We start from the raw sequence: 12,949 nt of genomic DNA, 5'->3' as shown, positions 1-12,949 counted from the left end.
GGGGCCACCCCCACCAGCCCCAAGTCCGTAGGAATAGAGCTTTTCCTGGCTTATTGCTGCTGCGGCTGCTGCTCCCCCCGCCCGCCCCCCGGCCCCCCAGGCCTCACCCAGCGTGGGGACAGAATGCCAGAGGATAGGACAGGGGCGGCACGCCTGGGTGGTGGGCACCTCCCTGCCCGCCGGGACCCCAGGTGGGAGGAGGCCCCACTCCGGCCCTGGAGATGCCCCCCACGGGGTTTCTCCACCTGCTCACGGCCAGGGGCAGGGGCGCTCTGCCCGGGGCGCGCGGGCATCACACACCCACGCATTCATGTCGGGATGTCCCAACACCTCGCGTCGCGCCGTCTTAAAACAGAAGTGGTCCCAGAGCGGGGGCCAACCCAGGTCGGGACCGGGAAGGCCGCCTGCGCGGGCACAGAGGGGCGTAGCCGTAGCCGGAGCGCAGGCCGGGCTGCGGAGAGGGGAAAAGGAGAGAGGGTCCCGCGGGCCGGGGCTCGGCTAAGGGCGCCTGGCTCGAGCCTCGATTGAGGAAGCTGGGGTCAGGGCACCAGACAGGGGTCCTTGTGCTGAATTCCCCTTGCAAACACCAGTGCAAAGAGGAACACGCGCCCCAGGCCACCTGCGCCTGCCCTTCCTGCTGGGTCAGAAAAACTGGTCGCAGCGTCTGCGGCAGGGCGGGCGCGGGGGCAGGTTCCGCGGCGGACCCTCCAGCCGCCTCCCGGCGGACCCGGCTGCGGAGAGAGGCCCCGCCCACTCCGCTCTCGCGGCGCCGCCCCGCCCCGCCCCGCCCCGGGTGCTCCCCGTGTTAACCCCCTAGCCTGGTGCACCTTACCCCTTCCCGCGCCTCCCTCCTGGCATCTCCTGTGACTCAGAATCACCTCTTTTTAAGCCCGTTTCATTGCTCAAGACTTTTTGAGAGGAAGCCTTTCATTATTCCTGGACCCAGCTGTAATTTTTCCTTTTTAATCACCCCACCTCCCCACCCCCATCCTCGCAATTTGTGCAAACCTCTAACCCGCCTGATGAGACTGTCTGTGCTTCAGGCAAATTCTCATGGCTGCCTTACTGCCTGACCCTGGAGGGGGAGGGGTCCCCGAGAACTGTCTGGGGGATGGAAGGGATCAGACTCGTAACCCTTCCCCTGCACGCAATTCCAGCTCCGCACTGAGCCTTCTCCTGCGGACCCTCTAGACCCAGAATAGGAAGCCGGGCGCTGCCTTTCCGATGAAGTTTCCTCCGCCCTGACATGAGTTGTCCCCTGGCTCCTGGGACCCGCCAGGCTTCCCTCCCAAATGCAGTCCTGGAGGGCACCTCGGCTGGTCTTTGCCGCATCTAGGTTGTGCTCCGTGTTAGAGCAACAGTAAAGCCGTAAGACAGTGTTGGTCGTGTGCAAGAGGTGTGAGGCAGGGAAGGCAGAGCGTGAGCCTTCAGGTCAGGGAGACCCATGTGCCAGCTCTGCCTGCCACACACCGTGGCTGTGCTTAGGCAACCTCCCCCAGCCTCAGTTCTTCAGCTGTCAAATAGGGACAGTAATAGATCTCTTGTAGACATCCTGTCAGATTGAAGAAAAGTGTGGGCACCTATGGGCTCCTGTATGCATTAGCCGTTATTGGATACCCAGTGCAGCGCGGAAATTAAGAACACAAGCTCTGGACCCAAATAACCCGGCCCACCACATGTCTATGGTGTAACCCTGGATAAGTTTCCTCACCTTCCTGTGCCTCGGTTTTCTTATCCATGAAATGGGTATAATATGCTTAACAGTTACACGGTTTCTGTTTGGGGGAGATGAGAAGCTTGGGAAATAGTGGTGGGAGCTGCACAACACCATAAATGTAATTAATGTCACTGAATTGTCGCTTAAAGTGGTTTCAGTGGACATTTTTATGTTACATATGTTGTATCACAATTTTACAAAGTTAATAATGTAATATGCCAAGAAGCAATGAATTATATGATGTGAATTATGTCTCAGTAAAACTGCTTTTAAAACCTAAAAATAAATGCAGATAATAATAGCTACCTAAGGGGCGCCTAGGTGGCTCAGTCGGTTGAGAGTCCAACTTCAGGTGAGGTCATGATCCCACGGTTTTCGGTGTTCAAGCCCTGAGTTAGGTTCTCTGCTGTCAGTATGGAGCCTGCTTTGGATCCTCTATATCCCTCTCTCTCCCCCTCTCTCTCACACTCTGCCCCTCCACTGCTTACATGCACGGCACGAGCTCTTTGTCTCTCTCACTCACTCTCAAAAATAAACATTAAAAAAGTATTAATAATATACCTACCTGATAGGGTAACATACTGAATATGCATCATCCATCCTTTAATTTAATCTTTACAAGAACCCTCCAAGTTAAGAGGTATTTTTACTTGTTTTATGGGTAAGAGAATTGATGATAGAAGCATACATATGCTTCCTATCGGCTACCGGTTCTGTTTCTCCGGAGAACCCTGACTCACACAGGCTGCGACCTTCCTGATCCCTTTGGAACCAAAGCCACCCGCTGTTGTGGCCACGAGCCACCAGCCCCAGGGCCCCTGAAATGTGCCCTCGGCCACACGGCAGCCAGCAGCCAGAGCTCACAACCCCATCACTTTCCCAAAGAAAGAGAAGCACCGCTGGGCTTGGGGATCTGTGAAAGTCTGGGTTTTCTGGGGCCTTTCGTGTTTTGTCTGAGGACCTTTTTTCATTACTATTATTCAAACCACACAGAAATGTCTGAAATTTCCACTTCTAAGTTGTCCGTTAGTCACCTGACATGGACGGTGCTAGGGGACAATTGAAGATTTGAGAGGCCAAAGTGCTCCGAGACAGGGAAAGGCTGCTGCGGTGAAGGTGCCCTGGCAGTGATCAGGCTCCTGGCAACGGAGTGTGGCACTTGGTCCCCCAAGCACTTCTGGAAGCTTCTTCTCCATGATATCAGCTCCCACACCTCATCTTTTTTCCCCCTGTGTTTTCGGTGTGTGAGTGGAGTTAGAGCTCTCTTACCTATTTTGTAAGCGGAACTTTATTTTTATTTTTTTTACAATGTTATATTGGTTTCAGGTACAGTGTCTAGTGATTCAACACTTCTGCACGTCACCAGGCGCTCATCACGACAAGAGCCCTCCTTAACCCCCATCACCTATTGAACCCAAATCCCCACCAACCTGCCTTCTGGTAACCAGCAGACTGCTCTCTGTAATTAAAATTCTGCCTCTTGGTTTCTCTCTCCCTCCTTCTCTCTTTCTTTCCCTTTGCTTGTTGCTTAAATTTCACATCTGAGTGAAGTCCCACACCCGGTCTTCAACACAGCTCTGAGCTCACGAGCAGGAGCCTGGCCCTCAGCTACTGGCAAAGCAGGAGAAGATGCTGGGCTCCAGGAGAGGGGCCAGCAGGTCTCAGAGGCTGCGGGGCAGGAGGCAAGGCGGCGAGAAATGGACCATTCCTTGTGTGCATGCCCAGCTTTGCCTGCCTCTTCCTAAAGGGAACTCACATCGGACCCATGGGGACGCGAGCCACAGGGACCACCATGCCAAGGGACCAGGAGGCGGGATTCGAGCCCAGATTCAGAAGACAGGGCAATGGGTACAGAGCCAGAGGGGCTCCTGGCTGGTTTGTTCACTGCTCGGAACAGGTGTAGGAGGTGGGCGCTGCAGAGTGGGGTAGAGAGGGGCTGCAGCAAGGTGGGAGGTGGGGGGTTTGCGGGCAGAGCCTGGGCGTGGTGGGGCAGAGTCCACACAGCCACGGGTGGAGCCAGCCAGGGGCCGGGCCGGACCCCACAGGGGCGGCGAAGGCGGTCCTGGGTCAGGTCACCTCTCCAGAGCCGGAACAGCGCATTTCAGACCAAGACGGGGATGAAAAACTCCAGACAGCACACCGCAAGTCTGACACCCGCCCCAAATTTGGGACAGGGGTTCAATAACACCCAAAGACTGGAGGTTGGAAAGTCGAAAAACGTTTTAACTCTACCCACATTTTTTGAACGAGAGACAGTGAGGTTTGAGAGCAGACTCTGCACTTGGCCGAGCTGCAGGAGAAGCAGGGTCCCCCCCACCGTCTGCTCCGGGGCTAGGGGCCCAGGCGTGAGCCCCAGGCAGCTCCCGGCCTCCGCCCAGCCCAGCCGGAAAAGCCCCTCTGACCCTCTGAGGCTGCCAGCTTTACTCCGGGCTGAGCCCAGTGAAGACCCGAAGGAGTCCAGGATGCTGAGTGCGCACAGGGAGGGGAGGAAGTGAGCGGCCAACTTCTGCTTCCCCAACCCCACCGGCCTTCCTGGGGCAGGGGTGGCCCTTGACCCGTGTGGGGGCTGGGGAACCCGGCTTTCCCCTAGAGACTCTGCCCGCTAGAAGGATGCCAGGCAGGATATAACCAGCGACACTCCCTGGCCCACCCTGTCTCCCTGGTCCCACCTCATTTTCTCACTCAAGGTGGCCTCCAGCAGCCCCCTACCTGGACTGCAGCGACAAATCAAAAGCTGCCAGCACACCAAAGCTGCCAGCACACCATGGGTGCCACGGGACAGTGGCAGGGCTTTGCAGCAAGCCTGGGTGCTGCGGGCCCAGGTACAACCAGGGGAAGCCCTCCAGCCCTTTGGTTCCCTCCCCAAAGCAGAGCTCTAGTCCTGGGACCACCCCACTCCCCCATTCCAGTGGAATAGCCAACTGGTTACAAATACCAGTTTGGCACACTGTGCTAAATGCCTAATGCCTCTGGCTCTTGAACCAATTTGGTGTAAGGCCATCCACATGTTACAGATTTGGAAGCCAGAACCCCAAGAGACAGCCAGCCAATGGCATAGCCCCTTTTGGAGCCAGGTCCACCTGCTGGAGCCTTGTGCCCCTGCCCTGAGAGCTCTGGCCCATGGAGTCCCCCAGGCCCTCAGGCCCAAAGCCTCCAAAACAGTTCAAGCAGAAGAGTCTTGAAACCCAGCACATGAGTCTGGAAGGTGAGAAGAAAGAAAGGTGCCCCAGGCTCCGGGCTCCCTTTATCCTGGGTCCCAAAGTCCTGTCCTGGCCCATGGGGTGATCTCTCTGTTGTTATCCTTCTTCCACAGATGGGAAACTGAGGCACAGAGCGGCTGCATGGACCCCCCAGGGTGTTCGGAGTGTGCTGCACCAGAGCTGGGACGCAGCTCCAGGCCCGTCTCCCCACGGAGAGCGTCACCTGGTGAGACGGACCTCAGTAGCCATCCTGCCTCCAGAAAGGCCACTGCAGTCAGAGGTGGTGGCCGCTCAGAGCAGATGCTATTTAACGGAATGACTGAATATTTATACCTTTAAACATCTCAAGCTGAGAAGTCACAGTGAGGATGAGTCAAAGAATGAAGGTGGTAAAATGGCGCTTCTGACAAAGGCTGTCTGCCCCGTGACCCCCAGAGAGATGCAGCATGGCCTCCTCTGTCCCCTGGCCTCCCTCCCATCACAGGCCGTGTGACACGCACCACCTCTCCAAGCTCCTAGAATTTCTTCATGCCGCTTTCTGGCTTTTTGGACGGATTTGGAGGGAGTTGTCAGGTGTGTGCATTTTAAGGCTGTGATTCTGTAGTGTTAAAATCTCGCACTTAATAAAATGACTGCTTATTTGCAATGAATCTTGATGTTCTAGAAGGTTCTTTCTTATAAATGGAAGCTGGTTCCGTTGTAAAAAGGTTCTTATAAATATTTGGTTAATTAGCCACACTATCTGAAGTAAATGGTTTGCTCTCAGTTTTTATGGTGGTTAATAGTTTGTGAAGCGGTTTTTACATATATTACCCAGTGGCTAGAACATTATCCGTGTGTATCAAAGTTTACTGAATTGAGAATTGAATTATCCAATCCGATGTTCACAATGGCTGATGAGGGGTTAGATTTGGGGGGGCAGGAGGGGCTGCCTTGTCAAAACAAAAATCTCGTGTGCCATAGTGAACAGATTTGGTCACTACGAAATGTTATGTATTCTCCAGGTGACTTTCTGCTCATTTCATTGAGCCCCTCACTCTCCGGATGTAACCGCTGTCTACAGTTTTCTACGCATCGTCCAGAAATTTTTCATCTACACAAACACGTACAAATGTCTCTGTGCAAAGAATAGATGAATATCGTCGTCACTGGTTTTTGCTTTTTTGTTTAAATCAAACAGCGAATCTTGTCATTTTTCCATACAAAAGGGGTCTTGTTCATTCCAGTGAGATCAAGCCTAGGATCAGGCTTGGAGTCTGCTTGGGACTCTCTCTCTCTCTTCCTCTGCCCCTCTCCCTTCTTGCTTGCTCTTTCTCTCTCTCTCTCTCCTCCTAAAATAAAAAATAAAATAAAAGGAAGAAAGAAATGGAAGACTCGACATATATGCTCTTGTGAAATTGGTATTTAATGTAAAATTGCCATCAAATGAAATGAAATCTAGGTCAATTCGCACAAATCCGGAGGCGGCCGCTGAGCGTGTTTGAGAACCCCATGTCTTCACAACCTCGTCAGCACTGCAGACGACCAAACGTGCTCCTCTTGGCCAATATAACTGGAAAATAAACGGCATCTTGATCTGATTTGTGATTTTGAATCAGTCAAGATGAACATCCTTGTCATGTATTCCCAAGTTACTGAGTTTTCATTTTGTAAAGTGCAGCTAGGTCCAGAGAAGTTGAGAAGCACAGATTTCAACTGTTTCTCTCCAGAACTGAGGAGCAAACACCCGTGCCTGGTGTCAGCTCTGAGGTAATAGCGCATAAGAGTTTGAATGCAGGGGCTCACACACATTTTCAGACCAAAATGCTTCCTGCTAAATCCCTATGCGTCTGAAATCCCAGTGTGCGTGGGGCATCCGAAAGGCAGAGAAATGGAGTTGACTTGCTTGGAAACCGGACTGAACGCGACCTCTCTGACCTTCCGGTTCTTCCCCAAAGGAGGGGGCCCAGTCACCCAAGGGTCTGCTAACCTTCACCAAAGAGGCACCTCGTTTGACAGACAAAAGCAGTGGGCTGGGGGGTGGACGGCCTTGGGAAGAAGCATTGTGTCATTTCGTCCCGACGGGGTAGGATTCATCTCCTTTGATTTTGTTCGTCCTGCTTTTCACTTTAACATTTTAATGTCCACTCCACCCAGGTGACAACATTCATGTGGTTCAGATCTCGAAACAGCACAACCAGCTGGACTTTGAGAAATCTGTTCCCACCCCACCCCTGACCACCACCTCACCTCCCCACCTCACCCCTCCCCTTATAATTTCTCACCCTTTTATTGTCAATGATCTTGATCATTAAAATAATAGGGTTTTCTCTCACCTTCCAAATTCCAAAATATATAATAGTGCATTAGCTTTTTCAAATGATCTTTGACTTCTCCACCCTACTGGGCCCCACACAAAGGCATTTCTTTCGCCCTCTGAGAACCCCTGGATGAGGGACCTCTTAAGTCCTGCCCGGAGCTAAGAACACAGAGTAAAAGACAAGGAGCCAAAGTTCAGTGGCTATAAAAAACTGTCTTAAGTACCCATACTTCCCAGTAGGGAAATTGTTACTTGGTGAGTGGGCGCCCATCCCTGACAGCATTCAAGGTCATGCAGCCAAAGACCTTGTAGCGATGCTGCACCTGTCAGAAGGAAGAAGCGTTAGGGTTTTTTTTTACCATATCCAACACTGCATGGTGAGATTCATTCATTCATTCATTTATCCAACAAGCAGACAGGAAGCTTCCTCCATGCTCAGCAACATGCTGGGAATCACCCACAGAAAGCTGGACCCTAAATCTTTCTTGCATTCAGGGGGTTACAGCCTAATAAGCACTATGTATGAGGCCAGGCTGTCACGCCCAGCTGGGCAGGTTTTGCAATGCACAAATTTCCCAACTGCACGGAGGCCCTTAGTCAGAGAGATAACCAGTTAGCAAACAGACAGACAGACACGTGCAAAAGACTATCATGAGATGCCAAGAGTCGACGGGCGGGGGCAGGTGGGAGTGGAATGTATGTAACAGGAAGGGAGCCTTGAGAAGACAGCTCTGGGCTGAATCCTGAGCGACCGCCTCCCCTTGTTCACGCGCCCCGGTGGCTTCCCTGCTTCTCAGGTGCCAGCAAGGCGGGACTGGTGGTTCTCAGGAAAGACGGGCGTGCTGGGTTCTGGGGCTGTGGTCAGAGAGCTGCGTCTGTTCTGGGCTCTGCCGCTGAGTGATCTCAGCCTTGGGAAGCCACGACTTCCCTTCCACGGCCTTCTCAGTAATGCCTGGTCCCCTCTCACAGTGACGCCAGGCATCCAAAATCAGCACAGCGTTCTGAAGGCCCAGTAAAAATCCATCCCTGGCTGATCGCCCATTACCCAGACTCTGCTGAAGGGGAAAAAGCAATAATTTTATGACAGTCTCTTCAAAGACACATAAGATTATATCTGTGGGAGCCCAGAAGGCCAGAGGGGGAGAATCCCAAGCCACTGCCAGGCCACAGTCCATGTTGGCTTGTCCTCCATTGAGAATTTATCCCAAAACGGAACCAAAGGCAGAGGGTGGAAGGCAACAGAAACAACCCACAGCAGCATCTAATCTGGGCTGAGAACCATGCTAGGGCTCGTGTCCATTATTCATGCTAGAGGTTTGACATCACCATGGAGCCCTCAATTCCTAACCCCCAGGACCTCAGAATGGAACTGTGTTTGGAGAGAGAGGCTTTAAACTCAGTATGGCCCTAACCCAATATGACTGGTGTCCATATAAGAAGAGGTTAGGACAGGGACGCCTAGGGGGCTCAGTCGGTTAAGCTTCCAACTTCAGCTCAGGTCATGATCTCGAGGTTAGTGGGTTCAAGCCCCACGTTGGGCTCCATGCTGACAGCTTGGAGCCTGGAGGCTGATTTAGATTCTGTGTCTCCCTGCCCCTTCCCCTCTCATGCTCTGTCTCTCACAAAAATAAATAAACATTTAAAAAAAAGAAGAAGAAGAAGAGGTTAGGACACATGAGGCCACAGAGGGAAGATGGCCATCTACAAGGCTAGGAGAGGTGCCTCAGGAGACACCAACCGCCGTGACACCTTGATCTTGAACTTCCAGCCTCCAGAACTGGGAGACCATAAATTCCTGTCGTTTAGGCTGCCCAGTCTGGTATTTAGTTATGGCAGTTTGAGCAAACTAATAAATCATTATTTCCCACCTCTGTATTTTTAATCTCGTTTTGGAACATTCGGTGATTGCCCTAAACTTATAAGAGTAGATTAGAAGTCCTTATAAGGACTGTAGCCCACACACGGGCCCATCCCTGAGTAAAAGAGAAGTTTACTCCTACTGTTCCAGGCACTGGTTACGGCCAAGGTAAATCCTGATTTAGGCGCCACCCTGAGCAAGGGGAGCCCTTTGCAAGGTGGCAAGAGGGGCTCAAGTGCCAGCCGACCTGTGCGATCAAACAGTCTCGAAGTATTTCTCCTTTGCCTCCTCGCTGCCCGTTTCCACCTGCCTCCCGCCCCACCCCAGGTAAGGCTTTGCCCCAGGTCACGGCACACTGGACCAAAAATGTCCACAGCCATGTTTTTGGAGGACATAATAAATTTCCCTTTCCTTTTCAATAAATAACGATGTGGCTATGACTTTAAGAGCAGGTCCACCCCATCCACGGAATGTGTCCAGGCTCCTAGTTCCTGCCCATTCTGAGTACGCACGTCTAATAGCTTCACTTGCTGGGTGGCGCTCAAGGGGGCTGGAACCCTGATCAGGAGCACGGAGAAGCCGGCTGGAGTGGGGCTCTAGGACAGCACCCCCACCCCCGCAGCAGGGCAGAGACCCCCACCCCACTCTCCCCAAAGGGTCCTGAACCTCGTGATCCTCACAACAGAGCACTTCAGCTGCCAGGAGCTCAGAGGGTCATCGTGACGTGAAAGCCACGATCACTCACCGCTAACGGCTGGTCCTCTCTGCCGGAAGCCGCTGGGATCAAGGGCTATAGATGGGCCGAAAGTGCATCTACCCACCAAAACCATGAAGACATTTTGCAACGGCTTTTTCCCCTTTTACACTTTCAAAAGGTGGGGACGCCTGGGCGGCTCAGTCGGTTAAACATCCAGCTTTGGCTCAGGTCATGATTCATGGTTTATGGGATCGAGCCCTGCGTCGGGCTCTGTGCTGACAGCTCAGAGCCTGGAACCTGCTTCCGATTCTGTGTCTCCCTCTCTCTCTGACCCTCCCCTGCTCATGCTCTCTCACTCTCAAAAATAAATTTTAAAAAATGTTTTAAAAACTTCCAAAAGATGTCATTTAGTCCAAGCTACAAAGTGTCCTTCTTCCTTGCTGTCTAGACTGCTTCTCCATCAGGTAAAAACCCTTGAAAAAATACACCATCAAAACAAATTTTTATTGTTCATGATGTCCTTCATTGACAAAAACAACTATAAAAGAATAAAACAAGAACCCAAGACTAACGCTGCTCCCGCCCCCGCCCCGCCTTCGTAAAACGTAAGGTGTCTCTTTATTCAAATGACTCTTGTTCTATACTCACCTTGAGATTTCCCACACACACAAAATGTTAAACAGTGAATAACAGGTAGTCTGGTTCTTTGTCTTTATAACAAGTATGTTTTCCTTGGGAAGACACGTGGGCACTGACGTGACAATGAGCAGAAAGCAGCAAGGACGTGAGTCACGGAGTCACCAGCTGTCACCAGACGGCCCAGGGCCCGAGAAGGGATCCCTATTGTGCCCGCTTGTCACAGTCCAAATCCCGACCCAGCACCGCGAAATCCGGCACCGACACCAGCGCCCCTCACCCCTCGGCCCGCGCTCCGCCTCCCGCGACGTGATCCGACGTTCCCCCAAGTGATTACAAACTCGAGCTGCTGCCAGTGGTCCTGTTAGCGAAAAGCTCACCCCCCGGCCCCCCCGCCCCGCCATCCCCATCAGAAGTTTTCCCCTTGCACGTGTCCCTTCTCTCCTCATCCATATCTGCCTCAGTGAGTCACTGGGCCGACAAGCCAACCCCCAGGACGCTCCAGGCTAATTCCGGTCCATTCCCAGGACAAGTGGTTTCAAATACTCTTTTCTCCAGCAAACCATGGTGAGCACACACCCCAGGTTGGGAGGGCCCAGCCCTCATCTCCCACAGCCTCTCTGCGCCTGCTCTCTGGGCTGGAATTTCCCCGCGAGGGGTCCCCCCACCCTCTGCATTGGTGCAGACAGCAACCTGGCCACAAGGATGCGGCCCGACACCCACTTACCAGGTCCCCGCTCCTCCCCGCTCTGCCCTCGGGCTGCACAGAGCCCACCCGTGTGCTCCTGGCTCCTCCGATGGTCCTACAGGGGTGGGGGGGGCACCAGGGAAGCGGGGGCTGCAGCCCAGATGCCTGGCTTCATGCCCCACTTCCAGACCCGCCCCAGCCTCATCCCTGGGGACTGGCCCTTTGTCTCCTCTCCAGGCCAAGTCCTCAGCACGCCTTACCCCCTAGCTGGACAGGAGCCCCCACTGCAGCCCCCAGACTCCTCCGAGTGGGGGGGGGAGGGGAGGAGGAGGCAGGAGAGGACCGTGGGCCCCAACCACATCCAAGGCCCCGTGGCCCATTCCAGATCATCACGGACCAAGTGAGAAGTGTGAGGCGGGAGCCTCGAGAAAGGGGTAAACCGTTCACACCAGGACTCCAGAGCTCAGACATATTCGAGGGTTCACGCAAAGAACTTTTCATCAGGCGCCCCAGGGTCCTGTCCTTTTTTCCCAAATAATTCCGGCACAAGGCCGAACACACACAGACACATGCACACAGGCAAACGCACAAACACACACACCTCGCAGAGAGACACACACACTCAGGGACGCACACACACTCACACCTTCGTCAAACTGCATGCAATCGTGGGTCCAGAAATTGCACTGCTCGATAAGGAAGAGGAAATAAATGCTTCTGAGTGCCCAGAGGAGGCGTGAGGGGGAGGGACCACGCCCAGATGGGCGCCCAAGTGTTGATTTTGCTCGAGGGAACCTCACGCTGCCGTCAGCAGTTCCCAAGGGCGGCCGCAGCCCTGCTCTGGGCCTCCGCTCTCTCCTCCCTCCCGCACCCCGAAGACAAGGCTGTCTCGGGCCTGCAGTCATCAGTATCTACCAGCAAAACTACACGATTATCCGGACACACAGCTGGCGCTTGGGAATCACGGGCCGTGGAGAAGAGGGCGGTGGGACTTCTTCTGGAACCTGCATTGCAGAGGTTGTCCTGGGAGCATGCTGGGGGGGAAGGGTCCCTGCTGCCTGGACCAATCTGTGACCAAAGGTAAACGAGTGTGTGTGAAGGTTCGGACCACGTGAGCCGAGCGCTGGTGCGTTACATGGTGCGTGGCCCTGTGTGAGCAGGTGTGTGGTGAATGTGAACGGCCACGTGAGCATCCAGAGTGTGATGTGTGCCTGTGAGTGAGTGAGGGCGCAGCCGCCGGGCGTGGGAGGCGTGGGAGGGAGGCTGCAGGCGGAGGGGTGGGGCGTGGATCTCCAAGTCCGGGGAACCGCTGCCGGGGAGGGCGGGCATCAGAGGCAGTCCCCCATCTTGAGCCCGGAGCCCCAGCGCGGTGGCAGTTATCAGGGACCGGACAGGACCATGAGGGATCCCCTAGCCTGAGAAGCACAGAGCTAAAGCGAAAATCAACGGAGTCGAAGACTACATGGAGAATCAAGTTCAGAGTTATGTCCCCAGGGGCCCATAAGGACCAAGCACAACTGGCAGATTCGTGAGGGGCACAGAGACAAAGCTGGTTCCATAATCGGGGCATCGATACAGCCCTTTCGGTGACTCCCAGGGGCCAGGCAACCCCTGACTCTGGAGGAGAAGAATGCGTCAGACCCCAGCCCGCCTCAGATGCCACTGGACTTCCTCAGACAATGGCGGAGAGCATGCACCCGAGTCCACCGAGGCGCTCCGTGAGCCATCCCGTGCTGAGTACTGGACCGCACGTTTCCAGAAAAGACCTGCAGGTGATCGTGGCAGGGAAGGCAGTGCTGCGGAGCCTGGAGAGTGAGGGTGGACACGTCGAAGAACGTGAGAACAGGGAGGCGC

General features: G+C 54.0%; 2 long non-coding RNA genes across 2 annotated transcripts in view; both read right to left on the bottom strand.

Moving 5' to 3' along the window:
* The window catches only part of LOC115289215, a 33,953-nt gene that overhangs the window by 1,824 nt on the left and 19,180 nt on the right, over positions 1–12,949 (bottom strand). The gene's annotated exons all lie outside the window — the stretch shown is intronic.
* LOC115289217 lies at positions 6,307–7,695 on the bottom strand. Its single transcript, XR_003907476.1, has 2 exons — positions 7,576–7,695; positions 6,307–6,469 (listed from the first exon to the last, which is right to left on the bottom strand). It is a non-coding gene; the product is annotated as an uncharacterized LOC115289217 (long non-coding RNA).

Source organism: Suricata suricatta, chromosome 4 (assembly GCF_006229205.1).
Source record: "Suricata suricatta isolate VVHF042 chromosome 4, meerkat_22Aug2017_6uvM2_HiC, whole genome shotgun sequence".
Lineage (NCBI taxonomy): Eukaryota > Metazoa > Chordata > Mammalia > Carnivora > Herpestidae > Suricata > Suricata suricatta.
The sequence above is the reverse complement of the archived record's forward strand: the minus strand, read 5'-3'. Positions and strand labels throughout refer to the sequence as shown.